Source organism: Canis lupus, chromosome 16 (assembly GCF_048164855.1).
Source record: "Canis lupus baileyi chromosome 16, mCanLup2.hap1, whole genome shotgun sequence".
In the NCBI taxonomy this organism is placed as follows: Eukaryota; Metazoa; Chordata; class Mammalia; order Carnivora; family Canidae; genus Canis; species Canis lupus.
This window is the reverse complement of record NC_132853.1, coordinates 15,914,482-15,925,021: the sequence shown is the minus strand read 5'-3', so window position 1 is coordinate 15,925,021 and position 10,540 is coordinate 15,914,482.

Genomic DNA, 10,540 nt, shown 5'->3' with positions numbered 1-10,540 from the left:
ACTTCAACTGGCCATTCGTGGCAGGGACAAATTCTTGCCTGCCCTCCTTTTTAATTTTTTTATTTTTTTATTTCTCCCTTACCTGCAATGCCCAAAAAACTATGCAAGACTATCTTGAGACAGGCAGAGGTTCAGCAACTATTTGGTTTACTTTACAGTTGCCTTTCAAAGAAGTTTAGGGCTTTCCCACGGCCAGCTGAATCCCTATAATCTGGGCTTTCAGTCCCCTTTGGGGACATTGATACAGAGAGTGCTAAGTGATAGATATTAAAGTTAAATGGGGTCCAGTGCTTTGTCCCCTGGGAATGTTTATCACTTAATCTTAGGCCTCTGGTAGCTTCTGCTCAGTAATCAAATGGAATCTGTACAATTGCTGTGCCTCCTTCTGTTTGGGGTAACTTTTCAAAAGTGAGAAATTAAGAACAGCTTCACCAAAAGCTTCCCTTTACTTCTGAAGCCAAGAAAAGTATTTGCAAAGTGAGCCGTAACTTTCAGGGGTACCAGGTAAAATGGAGAGAAATTCTATCTTCTTGTGCTTGTTTGCTTTGTGCTGATGGAAAAGGAAGGCGGTTCTCGGAGAGAAGGGAAGCACACCAGCTGCTAGAAAGACTGCATTCCACAGAATTCTTCACAAGCTCAAGCACTGTGGTTGGGGTGCCTAGCACAGCCTCTGAAGAGCATTAGCAGACAAATGAAAAAGTAACAAATATTGTATAAAGAAAACATGAGTTGACACAGACACCCCACAACCTCATACCCTGTTGCATCCCTGGCATGCCTCCTAGAGGATTCAAAGTGCTGGCACTACAGCTGGCTGGGTCTGTTGTCAGAGGAGGGTGCGGACTATAGGTAAAGTCCTGGTTGGTCCCTGGCTGCAGCCCAGCTACTGTTTGGCAGGCAGATAATATCTTTGATCATGAGAGGTACTGAGAGATCTGCACTATTCCAATGCTGTCTGTATCTGGGCAGGAACTAGTTACTGAGTATACATGGTGATATCTCATGGGATCAAACTCCCTGTTAAGTAGATATGATCAGCTCCATGTTATAGATGTGAACCTGGAGGCCAGGAGGGCAAATGCCCCTGGGGCTGTATGGCTAGTAGGTGATGGTGGTGACAGGGTTTGATTCTGCTCTCCATCTACCCTTGCTCTTCATGCTACACCTGTGGTTTTCAAATGTACAAGGCACAATTTTGCATGACTCTCACTCTACAATACAGAAGTATTTTATTAATATATTTTCTGAGTTCAAATAACTTTCAAAGCCAAACAGTGAGAATATTCAAACTATTTCATTGAATAGAAAACATCTTATTTTTTTAAAGATTTTATTTATTTTATTTGAGAGAGAGAACACAAGTTGGGTGAGGGGCAGAGGGAGAAGCAGACTCCTTGCTGAGCAAGAAGCCCATGCAGAACTGGATCCTGGGACTGATCTGAGCCGAAGGCAGACGCTTAGCCAGCTGAGCCACCCAGGCACCCCCTAGAAAGCATTTTAAATCTAAGGTTGCAGATGACAGTTTATGTGTATCAATCCCAGCATCCAATTTATTTCTGTGTTTGGCTTTGGTTGAACAGATTACAGAAATCTTGATTTAATCTAGCTTAGACATTGCAACTAACATCAGTTCTGTTTTAAGAGCCCTCCTTACAATCCCAGATACTCTTCAGTTACACAGATGTGACAAGGACTCTGGATCCTGAGGTCTGCATGCGCCTGAGCAGCCCTGACAGCCCCAGTTCACACACGGAGGGTCTGCGTCATCGCATGCTTGCACCTAGAACACATCTGAGGCTGCACGTTGTGTTACTACAGCTTTGAATGTTCAATTATCAGAACAGGTTTTAAGCGGTAATCCTAGAGGCCACCTCCTGGGCTTAGCCTTGCTCCCTTTAGAAAGACCTTCAAAGGGCAAGGTGCAAGGTGCAAAGGTCTTTGCAAGGTGCAAAGACCCTGGTGCAAGGCAGCTGTGTTCTAAGAACAAAGTGGTGCAACTGGAATGGGTGGAGGAGGCTTGAGCACCATCCTTCTCAAAACCCCCATGAGCCTCACACTGTACTCCTGAGGCCTCACGTCAGTGCATGCCACGCTTCCTGAACCCGGACTCAAAACATAGAAATGATAATATCTGTGCTCCTGTTCCCTCTCATTGGGGCCAATCAATGGAAGAGGGTGCCAGCGCTAGAGGTGATAGATTTAGGGACTGTGGCTGCTTGAGGGTGGCCCCCAAACACAGCCCCAGAGATGGGGGATCAGTGTGGACATTTGTTGTGTATTATTCCCAGTGCTGTAGTTGGGAAGCTCTGAATTGGATCATGAGTGTTATGCAGCATGTTAATTTATTTATTTTTAGAACATTGGTCAAATTCCTTCATTTCACAGATGGGAAATTGGGCCCTGAGAGTTTCAATCACTTGCTTCTCCCCATTATGACCCACCACCCTCCCAGCCCCCTTACTACTTCTGTTGTTTCTGTTATCATTTCAAATGAGAGGTGCAGCCACTGCATCCATCCCCCACCTGCACTTCCTCTTATTCAGCATCCAGTCAGCTACTTTCCAGAAGCTTCTCTTGAAGGTCACTGATGATCATCTGGCTAAATTTTCATTCTCTGTGCATCCTCCATTTATTTGATGAGCCCTTCCCTCCCCCTGGGAGTTCTTCCTAAACTTTGATACCTTGCTTTCCTGTCTAATACTTCTTGGTCTCCTTCACTGACTCTTCTTGTCCTGACCCTTGACTGTGATCAAGCCCCAAGGTTTTTACTCCACACTCCTTCAGAGAACACATCTGAAGGTGTAAGCAGCAGCTGTGCCTTCTGAAGTTGCGCAGATTTTTGCCTTGTGCCCTTTCCCCCCAGCTGACTCCAGCCTACTTGCACGTCCCATCCTTACTTAGCTCGTGCATAACACCTCTGGGTAAACTTGGCCCATTTCCTGGAATTCCTCATTTCTCTATGGCACCAGCTTCCTATCCTGGTTCCACCATCTCAAAGCCTTAGAGTCAGTCACCCTTGACAACTCTCCTTGTCAACCAGTGTGGTCAGGTGATCATAAAACATTTTCTTAATTATTAAGAGAAAATTTAACTTGCCCCAACAAATAGAGACAGTCAGCCCCAGTAAGGCCGGGAGACCCAGTGAGGTTTTTTTGCTCTGAGGGTCTCTCAGATGGAGCTAGTATAAGCCTCACTACGCTAGGCTTTCTCCGATACTGGCAACACCGTGGGTTCTGGGTGTTTCCTGGGCTGCTGTCTCAATTTTCTTTACCTTATAAAATACTGCAACAGTAATACTCATTTGTTTTGTTTTGTTTTGTTTTGTTTTGTTTTGTTTTTTAAGATTCTGTTTGTTTAGAGAGAGAGAGCCATGGGGAGGGGCAGACGGAAAGAGAATCCCAAGCAGACTCCCTGCAGAGTGCAGAGCCCAACACAGGGCTCGATCTCACGACCCTAAGATCAGGACCTGAGCCAAGACCAAGAGTTGACACTCAACTGACTGAGCCACCAGGAACCCCATAATACTCATTTTTAAAGTAAAGTATCAAAAAATAAAAATAATAAAAATAATAAAGTATCAGGGGCACCGGCTGGCTCAGTTGATAGAGCATGTGACTTTTGATCTCAGGGTTGTAAGTTCGAACCCCACATTGGATGTAGAGACTATTTAAAAATAAAGTATTTTTTTTAAATGTGTAATATTAGGGGCACTTGGGTGGCTCAGTCGGTTAAGCATCTGCCTTTGGCTCAGGTCATAATCCTGGGGTCCTGGGATTGAGTCCTGCGTTGGACTTCCTGCTCAGTCTGCTTCTCCCTCTGCCACTCTCCCCTACGGGTGCACATGTGCATGCGCTCTCTCTAATAGATAAAATCTTAATTTTAAAAAAAGTATAATATCAGTATTCCTGTTGATAAGTTAAAACAATATGGCAAGGTTTCCAAAGTCCTGTTGTCTTTCTAGACTTTTTTTATGTCTATACTGTGGGGGAGAGGAGCTTTTACAAAAAGAGAAAAAGTCAATAGTAAGCATATTTATGTATTTTTCTGCAACTTAATAACATAGTTTAGACATCTTGTTCTTCAGTATCTGGAGAGCTATTTTTTTGTGTGTGGCTACCTGGTATTTTATAGTTCAGGTATATCATTATTTAGCCAGTCTCCTACCAGTATACAAATAGGTGGTTTATAATTTTTGGCTATTAGAACACAACATCAGTGAAACTGTGTGTGTAAATATCTTTGCTTACTTGTTCTCACCTTTTTTAGGATACCCTTCTAAAATTGTTCTATTCCCATTTAAAATGTTGCTGGCTCTTGCCAAAACATCCTCTACAGAGATGGTTTTGCTGTACACGCTCATTGACGGCATGTGTGTACCCACCTCTCCATATCACTGGTCCTGGATGTTTTCTCCTGCTTCTTGATCTAAAGGATAGAGTTGCAGCTTTACCTATGGAAACCCAGTAAGCAGAAGTTCCCCTTTGGGTTTCGTTGCATAAAACCGAATGTAACCCAACAGGGGTTGCACGTTGCTGCAAGAAAGCTTCCTTATTAAGCAAAAGACCTGTGGTTTCCTCCATGGTCAGGGCTCCTGGAGGATGTGTTTTATTGGTTCACTCATGAAAGCAATGATTATTCTTTGTAAATGAGAGAAGTAATAGTTTGATATTAAATTGAGCATCTTTCCTACTCTTTACTCTTTCTCCCCACCACTCCAGTAGCAGGCAGGGTGTCTTATATCCACTGTCCTCAGGTGGGAATGTGTAGAGATGTAATTGCATAAATTCTTAGCTTTGGAACTATATAGATTTTTGTGATTCTGTAGTAGAGAAGAAAGTCTTGAAAGGTCTTGAGAGCCATCGCTGTCAATGCAAGAGTATTGGGATAGCAGTGTATTTTGGTTTTGTTTCTTATTCTAAAAGTGTACCTTTAAATTTTTTGAAGTAATCTCTACACCATGTAGAGCTCATGGGGCTTGAACTCAGGACCCCAAGATCAAGAGTCATATGCACTACCAACTGAGCCAACCTCAAAACTCCAGAGGACCTTGCATACAATCCACACTATCATCACAGGAACGGTGCATTTTGACATAAATGTTTTTTTCCATTTTAAAAGAGGTATGAGGGCACCCGAGTGACTCAGCTGATTAGGCATCTCCCTTCGGCTCAGGTCATGATCCTGGAGTTTTGGGATGAAGTCCTGTCTCAGGATCACTGCTCAACGCGGAGCATGCTTCTCCCTCTCTTCCTCGATCCTGCTCTCTGTTGCTATCTCTGTCTCTCTCTCTCAAATAAATAAATAAAATCTTTTTAAAAAATCACTTAATAGGGGATCCCTGGGTGGCTCACCGGTTTAGCGCCTGCCTTTGGCCCAGGGCACGATCCTGGAGTCCCAGGATCGAGTCCCACTTCAGGCTCCCAGCATGGAGCCTGCTTCTCCCTCCTCCTGTGTCTCTGCCTCTCTCTCTCTCTCTCTCTCTCTGTCTATGATAAATAAATAAATAAATAAATAAATAAATAAATAAATAAATATTTTAAAAAATCACTTAATATAGGACACCTATATTAACCACAGGCTCCGTGGTTGAGCATCTGCCTTTGGCTCAGGTCATGATCCCAGGGTCCTGGGATCCAGTCCCACATTGGGCTCCCCACAGGGAGCCTGCTTCTCCCTCTGCCTGTGTCTCTGCCTTTCTCTATGTCTCTCATGAATAAATAGATAAATTCTTTTAAATTAATTAATTAATTAAATTGAAAATAAAAATAAAGGGTTTTGGGATCCCTGGGTGGCGCAGCGGTTTGGCGCCTGCCTTTGGCCCAGGGCGCGATCCTGGAGACCCGGGATCGAATCCCACATCGGGCTCCCGGTGTATGGAGCCTGCTTCTCCCTCTGCCTGTGTCTCTGCCTCTCTCTCTCTGTGACTATCATAAATAAATAAAAATTTAAAAAAAAAAAAAAAAAAAAAAAATAAAATAAAATAAAGGGTTTTGACTGTTAGGTCATAAAGGGAAAACTAAAGGAAAAATGACTTGGCTTAGAAGCTGATGGTCACTGAGAAGAAATAGAAAACCCCACCACTCTGGGCTGAGCCCTCTGGAGGTATAAGGGACATGCTCATAAGTTTGAAGGAAATCCTGATCTAGAAGCCATTGCCTAGCTTCCAGTGATCACCTGGGAGAGTGCAGGCCCCATAGAGGAGCCTGAAGGAGGCAGGAACAAGGTGCCTGAGGGAGAAGAAACAGTGTCTCAGGGTGTTGTTGTCCAGGCAAACAGACTTTAAGAGAGGGTGCATACCACAGAGTCCCCCATACCCCATCATAGGCAGATGATGGCTCCCAAGCAACCTGAGTTTCCAGAAGTAATGAAAGGGCCAGCTCATTAGAAGACACAACTGTGATGCAGAACAAGTGGCCTGTGGTTACGAAAAACAGAGGGTAGCATGGGATCCCTGGGTGGCGCGGCGGTTTGGCGCCTGCCTTTGGCCCAGGGCGCGATCCTGGAGACCCGGGATCGAATCCCACGTCGGGCTCCCGGTGCATGGAGCCTGCTTCTCCCTCTGCCTGTGTCTCTGCCTCTCTCTCTCTCTGTGACTATCATAAATAAATAAAAATTGAAAAAAAAATATTAAAAAAAAAAAAAAAAACAGAGGGTAGCATTCCACGGCCAAGCAAAACAAGCTCTACCTTAGTAGAGGCCAGAGGTAGGAAGATGACCATGGATCGGGCACTCACCGCAGCCACCCCACCCCTGCTGCCATGACGTTATAATAAGCCTCCCCAGATGCCATCCAGCCAAAAGAGAAGGACAAGAGTAGTAATTACCCAAAGCCACTAGTCATTTCCAGAAGAGAAGATAGTTTTCCATTGAGAGAAAATGGGAGCACACGAGCTAAATTGAGTCCAGTTAAAAAAATTAAAAGAGCATTAACCTTTTTCCTGCCAGAGTATGTAGTCACGAAACAATCCCCATCATAAGTGAAGAGAACTAACAGCTTGTCGCCGTGTACTTGACATGGCATTGCCAGCCAAGAGCATGGCTGCACTAAGCCAGTCACCCTAACTCTTGCTTCCCTTTGCCACCAGCACAACACCTTTGCAGGATGCATGTCCTGCAGTGGAACTAATTGACTCCAGAAGGAATTGAATGTGGAGCCTGGGCCAGGTCTGCAGTGCTCTCTACCCAATGAAGCTAAGCCAGAAGAGAAAGATAACCACCAAAGCTCTGCCATGAGGTCTCAAGATCCAGTCTGAGACTGCTAGGCAAACTCAAGGAAACATGACTGGATTCCAACACACCCTTTATCCCCACAGTTTAGGCAGTCTGAGGTATTTCTGGCTGTGGCCATCAAAGAACTCCCAAGGTTGACCACAAAGCAGGTGGCACTTGGTAAAGAGGATGCTGTATGAGGATGTATGAGGATACTAAGTAGAGGGTGTCTACTCAGCAATAAGCAAAGACCGCCAGAGCTCCCAGCCTTGGTCTGTTGTTCCCTCTGCCTTCTCCCCCTGCCTTCTTTGCCTGCCTATTTCGTACTCAGTGCTTTAAGATCAGCACATGTGCTACTTCCTCCGGGAATCTTTCCCCAGGCTCTGCCTCCCCTCCTTCCCGGGCTGGGTGGAGCTCTGTGCTCCCACTCTCTCCCTCTCAGACAGTAGGCACTTGGTAGGTGCTGGGTGAATGAATGAGTCTTGTGAAAGAGCAGTCACTCTAATCCAAAACAGATTTTGGTGAGAGCTATCAGCCTTGAGAGTAGAGTTAAAATGGGTTCTGGTGGAACGAGGCCAGGATAGCTTCCCATAAATAGTATTTCAACTAGGAGCACAAAGCCCAGATTTTTTAACATTTGTATGATGAAAGGCCCGGGGCGAGCTTGTGTTAACCGCTCTTTGGATTACACGTGTGAAGGAGGACAGCAGGCATTGTGTCCTATGTGGAAGGCCTGTCTTGGGACGTGGCAGATGCTGTCTGACATTCTCGAAACTCCTGCTTCCAACAGAGCCACTAACAGCAGAAGGCCCTTTCTCCGCCCCGGCAGCTCTGGCCCCAAAAGCGTGCCAAGCAGATAGTGTCGATGCTGAGGAAGCTAGCTGATATCCTTGGGATATGAGTCTACCTTTCAGTCTTTGAAAGCAAGGCATTGAGATGGGATTTGAGTGATGTTTGATGGTTGTCTGGTGGAGCAGAGGTCCCAGCTGAGGCCGAAGTTGAGTAACCCTTTCATCCCCAGGTCCAGACAGCCTTTTTTTCCATACAGAACCTGGGAGCATCTTAGAGAAATCCTAAGAAAAGTGGTAGAAGGATAGGCCTGGCTCTGGGGAGAGGGATTTGGAATTCAAAGGGATTTTTTTGGTTTTGTTTGTTTTATTATTTGCCTCTTGGCCTAGCCCTGCAGGGTTCAAGTTTGAATCCTAGTGCAGGAAACAGGCATAAAGGAGGCTACACTGCTTCAGGATCACCCTGCAAATTAACCTCCCCCCACCCTCAGTGTTTAGCAGCAGCACCCAGGGCTTTGGGTAGTGCCTGGTAAGGGGCAAAGGAACAGTACCCACAGCCGCATGGCTGTGACCTCTCTCAGGTGCCTAGTGGAGCTGATGGTGATCTCAGCAAGGGCAGCCTTCCCCTGGGGGCCAGGGTGGGACACTGTCATGCAGCATAGCAGAACCAGCGCAGAGGTGGTGGGGGCAGGAAAAGGCAAACTGATAGCAGGCATCCCATGTCTATGACCAGCTTTATTCATGAGCCTATGAGAGATACCTTCAGAGGTTTCTAGAAATACTTGTCAGTGGTTGAGGTCATCCTGCAAAAGTGCAGGGCAAGAGGCAATAAAATTCTAGTGTCCCCTCCCCCACCTCCAGTGATATGACCTGGGGAACAAGACAGTTTTTTTCTTTCATACCTCTCCTCTCACCCCATGTTCTTCCCCCACCCCCGGCTAATTTTCAGCAAAGACTCAAAACTGAAAAACATTTCTTCAAAGGCACATAAAGGTCTTCAGCAAGCATCAAGGGCTTCCAGTTGTACATAGCTGCAAACCACAGCCGCCTCCTGCCTGTGCATACTCTGCTTTGCATTTGGGGGAGGAGAGGAATGTGCTTAGGGGCTCTGGCTCCTGGGAAGGACACCATGGGTGAGCCCATCACTGTGGACCCAACTGGCCACCTCCACTGGCTCCCACTCACTATCTCTTCGGCCCACTCACAGGGCCGAGGCAGCCCTGAATCCCGGGGTGGTCCCAGAACACCCCAGCATTTCAGGGCTGCCCTTGGAGAGTGATGGCACAGACCAGCCGTCTTTTCCCCAGGGACAGTGACAGCACACCCATCTATCACGCCTTTCAGCCAAGGAGCCAAGGGTCTTAACTTCAATTGCTCAACTCAGGGCTATTTTTCTGGGCTGCAAGTCCTTGTCCAGTGTGAATATGCAGACCAATGCCAGGAGTGCAAGTGTATTGATGCAGTTCCAAGGAGGCCATGTGCCCCAGCTCTTTGCAAAATCCCATCTGGGTTTTATTTTGCAGAGGCCATGGCCCTTTTCTGTGTAACCAGGGAGCTTTGGGGAGCAGGCCTCTAAGCTAACAAATAGGAGCCCTGGAGGAGAGGGTCTGTATCTGGGGTCACAGGGCTGTCCACAAGGGGAGACACCTGAATCCACCCCAAGCTGCATTCATTTACTAGGTTAGTGTCACCAGCTGGGCTGGGCAGGAAATCTTCCCACCTGACTTGGTGGTCTCCCAGGGGAAAGGTCAGAAGAGGAGCTGACCTGTGCCCCTGGGCCCACTTCATTCTAAAATTGCTAAGCCAGGGCAACCCCAGTGGCTCAGTGGTTTAGCACTGCTCTCAGCCTGGGGCGTGATCCTGGGGACCTGGGATCGAGTCCCATGTCGGGCTCCCTACATGGAGCCTGCTTCTCCCTCTGCCTGTGTCTCTGCCCCTCTCTCTCTGTGTCTCTCATGAATAAATAAATAAAATCTTTCAAAAAAAATTTTTTTAAATAAAAATAAAATTGCTAAGCCAGAACTTTGGTAGCTCCCGGCTCTGTCTGGCTGATGCACCTTTGTGAGTGCCCCGGGGGCTTGGGGCTCTAAACTGACCTCACAATGTAGGTGCATACACTCCTGGGAGTGTGTTGTTTCCAAGTGTCTCTTTTTCATTCAGTTCCTTTTTTTTTTTTTAATTGAATATGGCAGGTCACTTTTTTTTTTAAGACTTTATTTATTGGACATAGAGAACCAGAGAGCACAAGTGGGGGGAACAACAGAGGCAGAGGGAGAAACAGACTCCCCGCTGAGCGGGGAGCCCAATGTGGAACTCGATCTCAGGGCCCCAGGATTGTGACCTGAGTGGAAGACAGATGCTTAACGGCTGAGCCACCCAGCGCCCCAGCAGGTCACTTTTAATGTTCTTTGAAAACTATCATCTTAATCCTGAAATACTTATGGAAATAAATAAAGTTTTGTGTGTGTGTGTGTGTGTGTGTGTGTGTGTGTGTTTTAGGAGCATTTTGCTTGATATGGAGGCATATGAAGGGAAGGGAGGAC